Source organism: Lates calcarifer, linkage group LG5, assembly GCF_001640805.2.
Source record: "Lates calcarifer isolate ASB-BC8 linkage group LG5, TLL_Latcal_v3, whole genome shotgun sequence".
NCBI classification, from domain to species: domain Eukaryota; kingdom Metazoa; phylum Chordata; class Actinopteri; family Centropomidae; genus Lates; species Lates calcarifer.
This window is the reverse complement of record NC_066837.1, coordinates 16,035,965-16,052,406: the sequence shown is the minus strand read 5'-3', so window position 1 is coordinate 16,052,406 and position 16,442 is coordinate 16,035,965. Positions and strand designations below refer to the sequence as shown.

General features: G+C 43.3%; 1 protein-coding gene across 1 annotated transcript in view; it reads right to left on the bottom strand.

The window, feature by feature from the left end:
- ptprdb (protein tyrosine phosphatase receptor type Db) overlaps positions 1-12,803 on the bottom strand; it is a 136,749-nt gene extending 123,946 nt beyond the window's left edge. The window contains 2 exon segments of the mRNA XM_051070669.1: positions 12,327-12,440; positions 12,641-12,803. The gene's annotated coding sequence lies outside the window, so the exon portion shown is untranslated.
- Between the last annotated feature and the right edge of the window lie 3,639 nt (positions 12,804-16,442).

Sequence of the window (16,442 nt, the reverse complement as noted above, 5' to 3'; positions counted from 1 at the left end):
TTAATTCAAATCATTGTTATTTACCATTCTCATACTATATCTGGCAAATAGTGTTTATTGCAAGCAGGGAGCATTCTGAAGATGAGCTATGTCTTAATGACATGAGGTGTCCAGATTGTGTCGACACTGCTGCCAGCACTGCCGTCACTGACAGACTAACATAGTGTGAACCTGACCAGCCAGTCATGGAGAGTACAAGCCTGACAATAAATGCATCCTGGTGTGATCACAGGGCCACATTTTAATATTAAAAGTCCACTAACAGTTACTACAGACACGAAGACTTAAATCATCTGTTTCATATAAAGTGATGATTCAGGTCTGTGGATAATGGAAAGTGTTTTGCTGTTATTGTATAGTCTGTAAAACTATAGCGCCTTGTGCTATGGAGCAATGTGCTAATTCTACTATTTAGCTTATGAGTGTCTAGACAGAGGAGCACATTACTGCTGATTTGATAACTTTGCAGAGTTGTACAATCATTCCTAAAAGGAGCATAAACTGCTGTACAGTGTCTTGTTGTATGATGTGGTTTTTAAACGTGGACTTCCCGGTTTGTGTCTCATCTTCTCACCAGTACCTGTAGCCACACGCCCACACCAATGCAGCCCGTTGTGTTGTTTTGATGCAGGGCTATTTTTGGCCTTGCAGGATAAGGAACAGTTGCGCTTTATGAGCAGTTTCTTGATAACACAGCTAATATACAGTACAATTATGCACTTAAATCTGTACACAAAGCAACTGAAAGCATGTTCCGTTGAATCCCTGTTGAATTTGTATGGACTAAACAATATTTGTATTGGTGTTTCTAATACTTCTGGAACTACTTAAGATAAGTTGACCATGTAACCATCCTCTGTATAGTGGTTGAATGCATAGAGCACCATTTTTCCACTGCTCATTATATGTTGTTCTTATGGAAACAAAGTTGCACTGGTACTCTTGCAGCAAAAGTTAACTTGGTCAAAAAAGTACAAATTAAAATACCGCATTATTTCATGTTCATGTTGACACTCTCCAGAAAACTGCCAGACGTTTGCTCTATATAATTTAATCTAATCTAGGCTGGTAGCGCTAAGGCTAGTTATCTATGCCTACAATCACTTAACGTACATTATATGTTCAAATATAAGTGAAGCACTAGAGAAAATTATGTACAGGTGACATCTGGATGATTAAGTTTGTTCTAATTTGGCTCCATAAGGATAAATTGATCAAATGGACGGCATCCCTAAAAACTCAATGCATCCTGTCACTGATGATTATATTATAGTGATTGATGATGTTAAAATCCCCCCCTCCTCCAAAAAAAGAAAGAAAGATGGTCCTCACAAGTATACTAAGAATAATGTGATTTGCGTGTGATCTGTGAATACATGTTCTGTTTCGCACTAAGGCAGTCAAGCCTGGTCTTTGAAGATGTGTGTGTGTTTCCTCTTGGGGGCCATTAAAGTGTGTGAATGGTCTATTAGTGGGTTAAACACACTCACAGTGACCCTTCAGCCGCAACTTTAACCCCCCTCACAAGGCCCACAGCGCTTAACTGTTGAGAGAGTCGGTTTTAAACGAGAACGCGAGATCAGCAAATCTTTGCATTTATCCAGGAACACAAATTGGTTTCTGGACGGTGTGAGAGCAAGTTTCACCTGGAACTGACAGCATGAATTCATTTGTCTGTGTCTGTAGCTGTGCGAGTTCAGATTTCTGTGTGTGTTTGTTTTCTATCTTTAGGTGAGAAACTGAGCAAAGGAGGGAGAGTAAGAGAGACAGGAGGCTCAGTTATATCTCAGTATAGAGCCATTCTGTCAAACTATATTCAGAGACTGTTTTAAAAAACATAGTGTAGCCCCTCGTTCTGTTCTATACTCTGTTCACATTTTTCTTAGCCTATCTCATTGTATGGTCTCCTGCATAATCTTCTCTTTCTCATCCCTTTCTTTGCCCTCATCCTCTAATTCCACCCCTCCCCCCCCCCCCACTTTCTTCATCTCCCTGTGTACTGCTCCATCTTCCATCTGCTTCTGCCTCTCTTCCCCCCTCCATCGCTTTCCTTTCGTCTCGACACCTGACAGAGACAGGATCCAGCAGTAAATCTCCTAAAGCACAGTCATACACCATCGTTCACACCACAAAGCTGGGGAGAGAGAGAAGAAAAACAGGGAGCTGGGAGAGGGAGACACTGAGTGTTAGTTTGCTGAAGAGGAGAACAAAAGATACAAGATAACAAAAAGACAAACAGACACAAAATGGCCCGAGACGCGGGCGGTGGTGGCGGTGAGGGGGGGAAACAGACACTGATGGAGGTGCTAAAAGAGTGATGGAAGGGAAGAGACAGTGAGGGAGGGAGATAAAGACACAAGTTCTCACATAACTCACACACACAGTAGATGGTAGTCCATCCATGTGCACGCACACGCACACGCACGCACGCACGCACACACACACACACACACACACACATAACACTAGCAGTATAAGCAGCATGATTAACATCCCCCTCGGGCCAGAAGACATCCTTCCTGCCCCGGCAGAGTGGGACATGTTGGGCTAAGCTCCTTGGGCAAAAAGCCTCAACTTATGGAGGACCACCACTCAGCACTCAGCACCTCACTTTAAGCTACGTGTGTGTGCATACGTTTGTCAGCGCGCACAGTTATGTGTGTGCATGTGACAGCACCATCTTTCACACGCATGCGTTTCCTGGTTGTGCCTGTGCTTACGCACGCAAGTCTTTCTGTGTTCATGAGTCTTGAATTCATCTGTCTGTATCTGTGTGCTCAGGACTGAGTTTCTGTGTGTGGGTGTGTGTTTGTGTGTGTGTGACAGCGGGCTGGGCAGAGTGTCCATAGCTGGTGGTTTATGGCTGCTGAGGTCTGATTACATTGGTGCGACTGGAGGGGTGAGCAGACTGGTGGTTCTATCTGTCTTCTGTGTGGCTGACTGAACAGACACACAGCGAATGGAGATGGCTCAGCCGGAGACACTTGGCCTGCCTCCCGGAGATCTCACAGGGATACAGCCACATAATGGATTCGCACAAGAAAATGCACCCAATTCATACTTGATTTGCGAGCTCCATGTCTGTCATTGAATTAGATCATTATTTAAGTTGAAAGTGTTGAACCCTGGTCGGTGGGGAGTTGTCAAATAATGCTTTTCACGCTTAAATCCATATATCGCCACATTTACAATGCTTAATTTGAATGCGTTTCACTTGTGAAATGATGAATATATCCAGTGATCCCAGAAAATCAAGTTAGGATCAAGGGAGAAGAAAAATCATATATATAATAATAATTCATCATTCTGCACTTACCTGACTGTGTTAGCAGGCTGCCAGCATTGCCAGAAGCTGATAACCCCTGATTTATGCTGCTGATCTCACAGAACATGACCTGAATGTATTTACTGCTGAATAAAAATGCAGTATCTAACAAATAAAAGCTCTTTTTCTTGATTAATCAATTATTTTGTTTCTAAAATGTCAGTGACAGTCTCCAGGAGTCCAAGATGACACCTTGTTTTGTTTGACCAATAGTCTTAAACCCAGTGATATTCAGTTCACAATTGTACAAGACTAAGGACACCAGCAAATAATCAGATTGGAGAATCTGGAACATTTTACATGTTTTTCTACTCTAAATTATTCGTTGTTTATCACAACTGCTGCGAATTTCGTCCATTTGTCCAAGTTTAAATGTTTTTGTATTTGTGTTTTTAATTCATATACTAATGAGGGTACTGTATTCACAGTTTAATTACACTGCAATATTTGGAATTGTTTTATTTTTTGAATTTGGCTTCTGTAAAAAAGCTGCATTCCTGTCTCGAGGTCCACAAAAGCCTCCACTGAGGGGAAGTGCTATGTTAAATTTTGGTCCACATAGTCAAAGTACTTTTTCATGCTGCAAAGCCTGAATGTGGAAGGTAACTGGGATTCTCAGTTCTGTGACATCTTGTGTTATTGTGTTTGTTCTGAGGTTTTAATTCACTGCAACTGTCTTTTACAGTGTCATTACTGGAAGCACTCCAGTGGAGAATATATAGTCAAACCAGTAAGATCCTTAAAAATCCAGGTTCTGTCTGGTTCTAACTCTATTCTAATTAAGTCAATTCTTTGCTCCAAAGAGAGTCTGATCTTTATATAGAATGAGGCAGTGTTTTAAGGTGTTCTTGCTTAATGATAACCACGGTGGATTTATATAATACACAGAGGGATAGAGCAGAGGTAGCGTGCTTTATCTTGTGACTGTAACTGTGTACTAGTAGGAAGCCTGGTGAGGAAGGGAGAAGTGACAGAGAGAAGAGGGGGGTGGGAGAAGTAGAGATGGGGAAAGTGGGGGGGGGGTACAGAGAACAGGAGACTAGATGTTGTTACATTTATTGAGAAGTAGCTAAGCCCTTTGTGCTCTGGGAATTTGAAGAAGAGAGAGGAGAAAGGACAAAGACAGGGCCAGTAGATGGGGTGTGTGTAAGGGAGCGACATTGTGAGAGATGAGAAATGAGAAGGAAAAGAAGGAAAATAAATAGACGGGAAGCCCAGAATGACTGAGGAGAAGGGGGTGGGGGTGGGGTGGGGGGTGTTGAAAGATGGAAAAGAGACAGAGAGAGAGAACTGGAGAGATGGACAGTGATGTATAGGTGTACTGGGCAGTTCAGCACAGTGAGTACAGCACAGGGTTACTCCCAAGTGTGTGCCACTCGTGGAATTAGACAGAACAATGTGGCGTAAAGCGATGAGGGACTCTCAGATGCCTGATGTTGTTTCTGTTCACTTCCAGCGCATCGGGAAGAATCACCGTCAGCCAGTCGGTATAGTGTGTGTTTGTGTTTGAGAGAGCGTGAGACAGAGAGAGAGAAAACGGAAAGAACAACAGGGGTGGGGAGCAAAAGAGAGAAATAAGGGGAAGATAATGAGGGGGGGAAACTTGTGTGTGCATGATTGTGTTAATGTGTGCGCACATGAATGTATGTATGTATGTGTGTGTGTGTGTGTGTGTGTGTGTGTATATCTTAGTGCACGTGACTGTGTGAATGTGATTTTATGTGAATCCTAAATGTGGATGAAAACCAAGGCTTTAGGTTTTTAATCAGCCCCATCTGAGCGCTGCATGGGGACTCTGAGAAGCTTTCATGTAGAGTTTCTCTTTCTCTCACGCACACTCACACAAACACACACACATGCACACACACACACACACACACACACACACACACACAGAGCATCCCCTCATGCCTTCTGTTCTAAATTTACACCTAACATGAGAACAGGAGAACGGGGGAGGAGGCAAGGAGGAGCAAGGCAAGGTAAGGGAGTGAAGAAGGAGAGTAGCAGAAGAAAGGTAGAGGACAGAATTGTGGAGACAGTGGGTGGAGGGAGGGGAGAAGAGTGGAGGGGGAAACACACTGCACAGGAGAGGTGACAGAAGTGTAGACAGAAATGAGGAAGAGGCCAATCTAAAAGAGGAACAGGGGAGAGGAGAGGAAAGGAGAGGAGAGGAGAGGAGAGGAGGAAAAAAGGAGCCAAATTTGATTTAGACAGCAGGCAAGAGAAATGGAGAAAGGGAGGGATGGAGAGAGTTAGGTAGACAGGGAGAGAGAGAGGGAGATAGAAGGACAGCGGTATATTAGTCAAGGTGTCCAGTCTATGTATTGCCTGCTGTGCAATACCACCCCTCTGATTTACTCTGCCGAGTGACTGATGAGAGGGAGGAAGAGAAGGAGGGATGCAGAGATGAAGGGATGAGAGAGGAGGGAGGTCTCGCAACGAGCGTTTAGGCCAAATTAACGGCACCTCATAAATTAGACTAACAGCCAAACCGGAGGGGCAGGAGGGGAGGGGGTCATGGATATGTGTGTGTGTGTGTGTGTGTGTGGTGTGTGTGTGTGTGTGTGTGCGCGCGTGCGCAATTGTGTGTGTACACAACTAAGTATGTGCGGTGCATGTATATGAATGATGACATGTCAAGAGGGAACAATTTGAACCAGTGCAAACAGATTACTGTCTGATAAAGTAGTGATATCCAACCGCTCACTCATACAAACACAATCTTCTCTTGATTACCACACGTACTGGAGCATTTTCTCCTGCATGATGCGCTCATAAACTGAAACAGTGGGGAGACTGTACACATCGAGGACACTGAATTTAAGTTGCCCACCTTTTTGCTCATGAAATATCGATTTCAATTTCACTTTTCCATCCTTGCATGAGGCACAATTAATGTGAGGCTGACATGTTTGCCCAATACATTTGGATAGAGTTTATAAGTAACGCTGCCTCTTGAAAAAGCTGTTCATATAAAACTAATTTGCATTAGCGAATAAATTTTAAGTAACTGGGCAAGGGTTTTTATTTTTTATCAACACAATACAGATTCTTTTACATTGACCTTAAACGGCTCACTGCCAAAGAAAAATATATATCTGCAAAATGTTCACTGTCAAAGTATTTCATTAATTTTGTTATCAAGTCCTTGGCGACAAATATTTTAACAGTCAGGCATACAATTATGTTTTAGCAACTGAAAGCACTTGGTTAAGGTTAAGGGAAAGATTGTGCTGCATTAAAGGTCGAAAAAGTGATTTAAAACTGATTTTAATGGGAGATGAGATGCAATAGCTTTTTCAATATTTCACTAAACCCATGATTTCTCCCTGACTTTTAACCAAGTGGCCTCATAGCCTGCCACGCAGGACACAGGACAAGCTCCTGTCAAACTCCTAGTAGTGCTTTTTAAATCAACCATCCACTCTCCTCTGGGTGACAGCTGGACAGCATGAGGATGTCATAGTTCGTGGCTTCAAAGAAACTACTGCCACTGAGTTGAATCCAGGCAGTAATTATGTTTCTAAAACAAATTAGGCAGAGCAAATTAGAAGTATGTTAATGTATTTTGTAGGAGACAGGGTTACTGTATGAGCTAAAATAAAATAAACCCATCTTCTTGCTTCATGTGTGTTTTCTGTTACTATTCCAGCTACACACACATAAATCCTCCCTCGTAAACTTTATTTATGTTACACCCTTTACATTCTAAAGAATGTTAACTCTGTCAGAAGTGCAGGCACTTGGTGGTCACTGTGTGATTACAGCAGTGCTTGACTGATACTAATACAAACACACACAAACACACACACACGCACATGCACACTAACCCACCCACACACCAATCTTGGCAGTGTAGAGTTGATGCTCAGAGTGATTAAAGTGGCGTGCCTCCTGAGTGTGTCACCTGGGTGCTGCTGTATCTTAAATCAGGACAGTGGGGCTCAGATTGGGTATTGACTGGTCTGCAGAAGTCTCCATCCATCACGCTGAGAAACGATAGCACAGAGGCCGCCCTGATGTAGCCATATACCACTGATGTTGCTCACTGGCAGGCTGAGGTGACGTAAGGTTAGGGTTACGGCACGAAGGGTTATTTATGCTGCATGGTAAGCAGGCAGGGAGGGAGGCCCGTCTCGCAGGCAGATGTGGACTGACAGGCAACACGTCTGTGTGTCGAGATATGGATAAACACACGTTCAGGAGCTAACACAAAGGCAGGCGTACCTGTGACAAACGCAGGCTGACAGACACATATGCTCAGATGCGCAGCAGTTATTGTAAGAGATAAGACTTCCTTTTCTGTCTCTGTCCTGTTGTCTCTCACTCTCTGTGATACACGCACACACACAAACACACACACACGCAGACAAGCGCACATACGCACAGACGTACCACTCTGTCTTGAGGGCCTGAGCAGCATCTTTTGACTGTGTGCCTAATGATAATAAATGAGCCATCATGGGTGGGGAGGGAGGCACTAAGTCATCCCCTTCATCGACAGGAGGAAGACTGGGAGCCCCAAGGTCACCCCACTGTCAGCATCACTCTCCCTAACGACTGCTCTTGCTCTCTCACATGCACACATGTGCGCATACGTACACTCATGCAGAGGAAGTGCCACAAAGTGCGCCATGCCGTGTTGACAGTGTTCACACTGCTTGCGCTCACATGTGTATGCACAGAGACATGCACGCACCAGAGACCACCTGGAGAAACCTGCTTCACGATGCACCACTATGTTTATCTTCTTGATAAATCTTATTTTTGTTTAGACAAGCGTTGGTATCATTTCATATTTTCCAAATGTAACTCCACTTAGGAATTTCTTTCACCAAGAAATGTTATATCGATCCTAGATGGTGATCTCTCTAATTCAGTGATTGGCAAGCTCTTGTTGTATTAGGGCAGTCAAGCCAAAGCATAATCATCTCAGACTGTTTCCTTTGTTTAGAGGCCTGAAAACTAAACAATAATCCAGCATTTCATTTGAATATATTTTGGTTTTTTTAACTGTCTTGTTAATCATCTTGCAACCCCTAAGATTTATCGTCCGACCTCTTGGGGTGTCTTAACTCCCAGGGCTGGAAACCGCTGCTCTAATTTCCAATTCTTTTTCTTAAAAGAGGAGAAAAGTCACTATAAACCATTAATTGGCAATGATTTCCTTATTTTACTCAAAACTTGTTTTTAATGCTTTATGCAGTCAACTGAAGAGACAAACTGTATTTTTCCAGTTATCTGGTAGCACCCCTGCACTTGTGTCCTCACCCTGCACAGTGCGTAGAATATCACCAGCCAGCTTGTTCCCTTAGCAAAACACTATCAGATCAGATCAGCTGAGGAAGACAAGCATTGCATAACTGAAACATGTCTTTATAACCCTCCCCCCCCCCGACCCTCCTGATTTTTGTCCCTCTCCCTAATGAGCTGCCATGCACTGTCATCTCTCAGAGGCACAGATCAGAATTCAAATCCAAAGGGGCGGCAAGTAAATTCTTCCAGCCAAGAGACACAAACCAAAGAAGTCCAAACCAGTGAATGTTATTAATGCTGTACTAAAAATGTAAGTTTGTGGGAGAGTGGAGGCATCAGAAGACGCGTTGGAGAAACGAACAAGTAGGTAGTGTCTTCACTTTCAACTATGGGAATTCTTTTCACACACACACATACACGCATACACACATACACACACATATATATACACACACACGAGTGCATACATATAGATTACACATGCACACATACATGCATGGGCACGCACACACACACACACGCACAGGTTGCAAGTTTAGACTGGAGCTGTAGAAAGCTAATTTGCACCACATTGAAATGCATCTCAATTAAAGAGAAACACATCGAGGTGCCAGGGGAGGAGAGAAGAGAGAGATGTGAGAGAACGGGAGGGAGGAACGGGGTGTGAAACAGATAGTGTGTGAGAGTATGAGAGTAATAGAGAGAGAGAGTGGGGGGGGGCCTCCACTGTATTTGGCAAGAGAAGAGGGGAGGGAGAGAGCGAGAAAGAGAGGGAGAGAAAGAGAGTGTGTTTTCATCTCCCTCTCTTGGAAAAACATCTCATTTTGGGATGAATCAGATTTAGAAAGGGTGTTAGGAGGTTGAGGCGCAGCTAAAATCCTAACTAACTTCAACCTCGTTATAACCAGCTCTTTGGTTTGGTGCCAGCACGCCTGGGCTGTCCCTGCTAAAACTGTGTATATTTGTGTCCGTGTGTGTCCGTGTGTGTGTGTGTGTGTGTTCGTACAGATATTTTTAAGCCCAAGGCCGAATGTGCTGAATGTTAGAATGGGTGGATACGTGCAAGACACAATGGGGTTTTACCTAAGTGTGTAGGCAAGTGTGATTGCAGGCCGGACATCAATGTGTTTTTGGTATTTTTGAGAATGTGTTCAATGCTTTGTTTGCCATATTTGTCCATGTTAAAAATTAGATAACGTGCGTAAGTGCATTTGAATGCGTATGTGCCTGTTATGTGTGATTTAGTAACTGCATCTGAGAGAACAAACAACCAACCAGCGGAAAGAAGAAGAAGAAGAAGAAAAAACACACACACACACACACACACACACACACACACAATCTGTCACATGGAAAAATCAGGATTGGCTTTGTATGCCGCTACCATTTTGCACGGACTGTCATGTTCTTAAGACTGCAAAGATGATGCCAGCCCACCATCTTAACAACACTAAATACAAGTAGATCCATTCTTTCATGCTGTCAAAAGCTACTCAACTTGTCTGCTTCTTGCGAGAGCACTTTATCCTGGTGTTTGCCTCCACTCCAATACGAGTCACACACCTCTTAGACTGAAGAGCATTCTGGGAAATCAAGTTCCTTTTGATCTTATTCCAGTATAAGATGTAGCGCCCTACTCCTGACTGCAGCGCTGTAGCACCACTATCACCATGATGTAATGCACCTTCCCACCTACTTCATAACCTAGTATCAGTGATAATCACATGATCTGTATTATAACTATCATCAAGCAGAGCCTGGCAGGACAACACTATTATCATCATCGGTGGTCGTCCTCGTCCTCTTGACTGCCATCAGCAACACCATGTCAGCGCATCATCTGAGAATACATCATCTCATTTTCACCTGACAAAAAACTGATGGGGGTCACCAAGGCTAAATGATTGGTTCATTGCATGATTGCCTGGCCATGTCCGCAATGAGGTTCAAAATCTCTACTGAAACATCTGCGTGAATCCCAGCCCGAAACTCATCTGAAGCGAGTACAGGAGGTAAATTGAGGAGGGATGACAGAGGACACTCTCCCAATGAAATAAGTTTCCTTTTATATGTTATTGCTTTTACCTTAAATGTAGCCACAAACATGGAAAAAGAAAATTCTGATGATTAAATATCCACAGCTCAGCCCACTCCAGCTTTTGGGCCAGATACAGTACAGTAGACCCTCAACTGCTGTCTGTCAATTTCCTGGTATGTCATATGTCGTTTGTTTTTAAGTCAGTGGTCTTGTTTGGTCAATCCTCTTAGCCTCTCCTTGTTTGTGTTGTAGTCATACAGCTAAGCTAAAATAAGCAGTGGCCCTCTTTCATATAAACCCCATGCTGGTGACAAGCATGTCAAAGCCAGAAGAACCTACTGTGTATCAGTGAAGGCCCTGACAGCTAAATATATAAATATATAAGCTAAAAGAAAAACTGCTTACATGGGTTTTCCTTTTCCTCCAATACTTTGAGTTAGCATAATCTCTCTCTCTCTCTCTCTCTCTCTCTCTCTCTGTCCCTCTTTTCTTTCTGCTCACTTATTCTTTCTTTGCATACACATGACTGAGCAGAGCCGGCACACAGCCACACACACACACACACACACACACACACACACCAAGAAACACACATTCTGGGGAACATGCTTCACTATGACGGCCCCGTACTGTACATGGACTATAAAACACATCAGCAAACTACTCAGACAACCTCCACAGACACTTTGTCATGGCCTCTGTGTCTTAACGGCCCTTCAATCTGCCCTTGATGACACCGCTTATGAGCTTTCCGTTGTGCATGGGCTGACAGATCGAGTTGTCATTACATTAAGTAGGGACTCTCTATTAGTGCAAATGGTGGCACATAACCAGATAATCGGCCGTGGACAGCAAGTGTGGCTATGTGGGAGGTGAGATGCTAACGGATGGTGTGTGGGAGAGTAATGTTTTATGTTGGAGGAAGTGTGATATCTCCATTATAGACAGGCTTAATTGATAAACAGGACAATAAAAGCAGCAAATTGCCCCATAGATTTCTGCCTACAGCCCAGCCAGCAGTACTGTAGGAGGTCCCTATCTATATAGTGGGGACTAATGGCACTGACAATAATAGCATATTAAGTGGAACAATAACAGACAATGTCATCATTTTAGAGAAATAAAAGACTAATAGAATCACTCTCATAAAAGGAGGGAAGCAGTGCTTCCCTGAGGGATCCCTCAAATGTTTCTTTCTTCTCACACTCCTCACTTCTCTCACCTAACCCCCCCCCCTCTCCATTCCACTCCACTCCCTCACCCCGGCCGGCTATATTTTACTCTCTCCAACCCTCCGTGATAGGAATACTGACTGATAATTGTCACAAAATGCCCACGTTTAATTCCCATGCATAATAAGCGAGAACTTCGCTGCCATGGGGTAAAAAAAAAATGAAAGAGAGAAGCGGAGGAGCTGCGCTAGCACGTTGTCTTTTCCAGCTCGTGGCACGAGAAAACAATTCATGAAATGCTTCTTTAAGTGGTGATAATTTTAAAGAAGATTTAAAAAAAAAAAAAAAAAAGAAAAGAAAAGAAAAAAAAGTGTCCGGTCATTCAGTCGCTCTCCGTTTCAAATCAGCACAACAAATCGGAAGGAGCACTTTCACATGTTTTGCCGGGAGGAAAAATGCAAACGATAGAAAAAATCTAAATCTAAAAATCTAATAAAATCAAGCAACAAATTTTTGGGCAAAATGTGCTCACCAGAATATCCGGATCAGAGCTCGATGTACGGAGAATCCCGAGGAGTTTCCCTCGTCTTTCCTCGCCCCAAGTTGAAGACAGCGATCAGACGCGCTCCTCACAGTCCCGACTCAACTGCAAAAGGAGAGAAAAGGTAAGACCACATTGAGAGAGAAGCACGCCAGCCTCACAGACGCTCGCATCCCGGGCGGCAATCGAGGTCAATCTCACCCCACCACCACCCCCTCCTACTCCTCTCTTCCCCTCACCTCCCCACCCATCCAAAAAGTACATCAATAATTACACACGTTTAGCTCGCTAATCCGGGGCTGTACCTCTTAAACGAGACGGGATGACCACCAGAGAGTGAAAGAGACGAGAAAAAAAAGGAACCGTGCAAAGCAGCGGCTGTCAGATTTGACTTCAAACTGATGCTGACGATGCGCACCGAGATAAGCTCCGGAGGAGAGAGAGGGAGAGGGAGAGAGAGAGAGAGAGAGAGAGAGAGAGAGAGATCAGAGGTGCAGTAGTGAGAGACAGATTCAGAGAATTGAATATTTTAAAAATCCACCACTTAAAAGTTATTCAAGTAGGTCAAGATATGAAACACAAACTGCTTAATGCATTACAGAAAATATTCCACCTGAACTCAAAAGAAGTGTTGATAAATAATCCCCAGTCCCACACACACACACACACACATAAAGGCATCTGAGGTGCCTGTGTAGGGATACACTAAAATATTGTTAGTGAACATACTCTGCCCTGAGGCTAACAGCCACAAGGAAAGACTTGGGGTCCTGACACACATACATACACGCACACACAGAGACAGACACACACACACACACACACACACACACACACAGAGAGAGAGAGAGAGAGAGAGAGAGAGAGAGAGAGAGAGAGAGAGAGATCATACATTTGAAATGAATACATTTTGATTTCCTCAAAGATGTCTTCAGCTCACAGCCGGACTTGCCTCAGGTGATGGGGGCATGTCATGTGACTTAGAGCACCTGCACTGTTTATCATCCACCAATTAATTTGGCGAAAAACACATGAGCAAGGTTCCTCTCCTGTTCTGAACAGCTGAGTTTTTTTCTCTCCTGCCACAGGGAGGTGATGCAAAAATCGATCAAGACATACTGTCCGACAAGACGAGTGAACGGATGAAGTAATACTTTCACACATTCACCGGCATGGTTTTACAGCAGAGTTTTAACCACCTTGTCTTAAACGAAGACCAACCTTTACTTTAACATCTGCACAGAGAAGGAGCAGATGTGCTGTCTTACACAACAAATGCCATATATTTAATGAGCTATGGCTATTGTTTGGGCCGTTGTCTACTAACTAAATTGATTATGAGAAAAGATGCGTCAACATCTGGGTGGCTTACCACCTCAGCTACACAATTAATATGGAGGGAAAACCTCTGCTAAGAGAAAACAAAACGGAAACAGAGCGAACATATGGCACTGTATCTTTACTGTATGTACGCCTTTTTGAAGTGAACTTCTGGGGAGGTCTCATATGATAAGTTCATTTTCACAAAACTCAAAGATCATGATAAACTGTACAGTAGAACATGAGAAGGATGTCATTCTGTCACCCTCGTCCAAACCACACAGGTGACACGTTCTAACACAGCCCCCCCCCCCCGCCAGCCTGCCTCCCTCTGGGTTTGACTGGAAGCCACTAGTTCCCAAAGCCAAAGGCAGGATGCCAAATCTTAACTGAGCACAAACAGACTGCTGTGCTCTGGTCAAATATTACAGCATTATTACAGGAATATAACAATGATACCAGGAGATAAAAGCTACTAAAATATGTGTGGGTGTGATATTTCATTTTCAAACTGATTCTTTTTTGGTGTGAGACAACAGTGCCAAACACTGTAGTATTTTATTTTACTAGAATTATTATTATTATATATATTTTTTTTATTTCACTTTCACATCAAAAATTCTGCCAGCTGAAGGTTTGTGTCCCATTTCCAGAATTCTCCCTCTTTTATTAACTGCAATCTCAACTACTTGGTGACTGCAGTTACTTGCAGGGTAAGAATGGCTGACTTCTAGGCACTCTCCTGCATGAGGACGCAAAGAGAGAGGGAACCATAAGAACAAGAAAAAGAGCTAGGACAGAAAGAGAGAGAGGACAGAAGATGGATGGAGCAGGCAGAAAAAAGGGCAAAGTTCAGGGTGAGATCTGTGTCTGTCTCATGCTGCCTTTCCTGCCCATAGAGAGAATGAGAGAAGAGAAGGGAAGAGGAGGTGGAGAATAATTCCAAGTGCTGAATCTTTTCTTTTCATATCTCATTCCTGAGTCACCACTTCATCTGTCCACCTACCCCCGGCTCTCCTTTCCTGTCTCTCCCTCTCTCTCTTCTTCTCCATCCTGTCTGTCTCTCTACCACTCTCTCTCATCCGTCCCTCCTTCCTCTCACTCTCTCTCTCTCTCTCTCTCTCTCTCAATCTCTCTTTCTAGGAGCATCTCTTGTTCATGCACCCAAATGTCTGCAACATCCTGCTCTCTATTTACAGAGCATGTGGGATGAAATGTGTGTGTGTGTTTGTGTGTGTGTGTGCGTCAGCTTTGTACTTGTGTAACTCTGTGTATCCGTATGTATATGTATGTGGGTTCATTTGAGGGGTTTTTGTGATATGTCCAACATTGTGTATATATTGGAATATTGATCTGTTTGTGCACCATATGTATGTATACATCTTCTGTGTGTTTTTCTGTAATCCAATGTTAACCATATGGAACTGTTTACTGAGACATGCATCAATGTTAGAATATACTTCCCTGTATGTAAATCAATGAGTCAACCGTCCAGTTAGATAAAACAGGTAATCAATCAGACTGTTTTCATTTCTCCTTGAAAGGGCAGGTAGAGGAAGTCATAAGAAAGGGCAGAAGTGCATATTATAAAGCCTTTACTTTCCGGATTTAAAGTTTCCCACTTCAGAGTGGTTTATTTAAGACACTCTGGGACTCAACACTTCAGTAGATTTAGGTCTAAACGTGGATTTCAAGGTGATGAATCTTAGTCCTGCGCACCTGCTGTTATATCTGTATCCATCTGTCCTTCTGTATTCTCTTCCATGATTCACCCAAATAATAAGAGGAAATTCTTTGCCTGTGTCCGTAGGCTCGCCTATTCCGGGAGTTTTGCATGGGTTTTACTGTTTATTTATAATAGTGGAAGACCAGTGGAGATTAGTAAATTATATTTAAAAAATGGACAAATCAGCGCTTTCACTTTCAAAATTACATGTACGGACATGGCTGAATGACGAGTGAGAGTATTTTAAACAGTTTATCTTCATTCAGAACATCTAGCAGCACTGTGTGTTCTCCTCTAAGCCAACACTAATAGGGTCACTGAGTTGTTTGAACTAATCAAATCAAAGTAATCAATACAGTCTTATGCATTAACATTGGATAAGACCCATTGGAAACCTATTAAAGATATATAGAGGCAAACTCCTCGTCCCTCTGTCTTAATTATCCATCCCCTGGGCTGTCATCATTAAGGCGAGCCAGACACTGGGACATATTTGGCATTATATTTTTAATGCTACAACAACCGGCTCAGCAAAAAACCACCACAGATTATTCACAGCATGTGTCTTGGCTCGACTCCATATACTGTGACACATTATTTTACTTTCAGCCCTCCCTTTCTTCCCCTCCTCTACCCCCTTCTCCTCATCTACTCTCTCCTCCTCCCTTCCTTCATCCCCCACTTTCTCTCCTCAGATGCTTTTCTTGTCCTCTCCGCAATGTAAAAAGGAAAAGAACAAAGCACCTTCATATATGTTCTGTCGATTCGCTTACAAGGTCTGTACTGCCATGTGCATGTGTGTGTGTCTGTGTGGGGCTGACGGTGCATTGTATGTGTGCCAGTTGTTTGCGCATCTCTGTGTGCAGCAGGAAATTCAAAAACTAGGCCATATCGACCACCCAGGGGTTTGAAAGCTCAGGGGGTACCAAAGCAACATGGTTTAAATAAGAAAAAAAAAAGCGTTTCAAACGCCATAAAAGGGGAAAAAAGACAACGCATAGGCACATTCTCACTGCACACAAGCAGACACTCATACGCGCACACACACACACACACACACA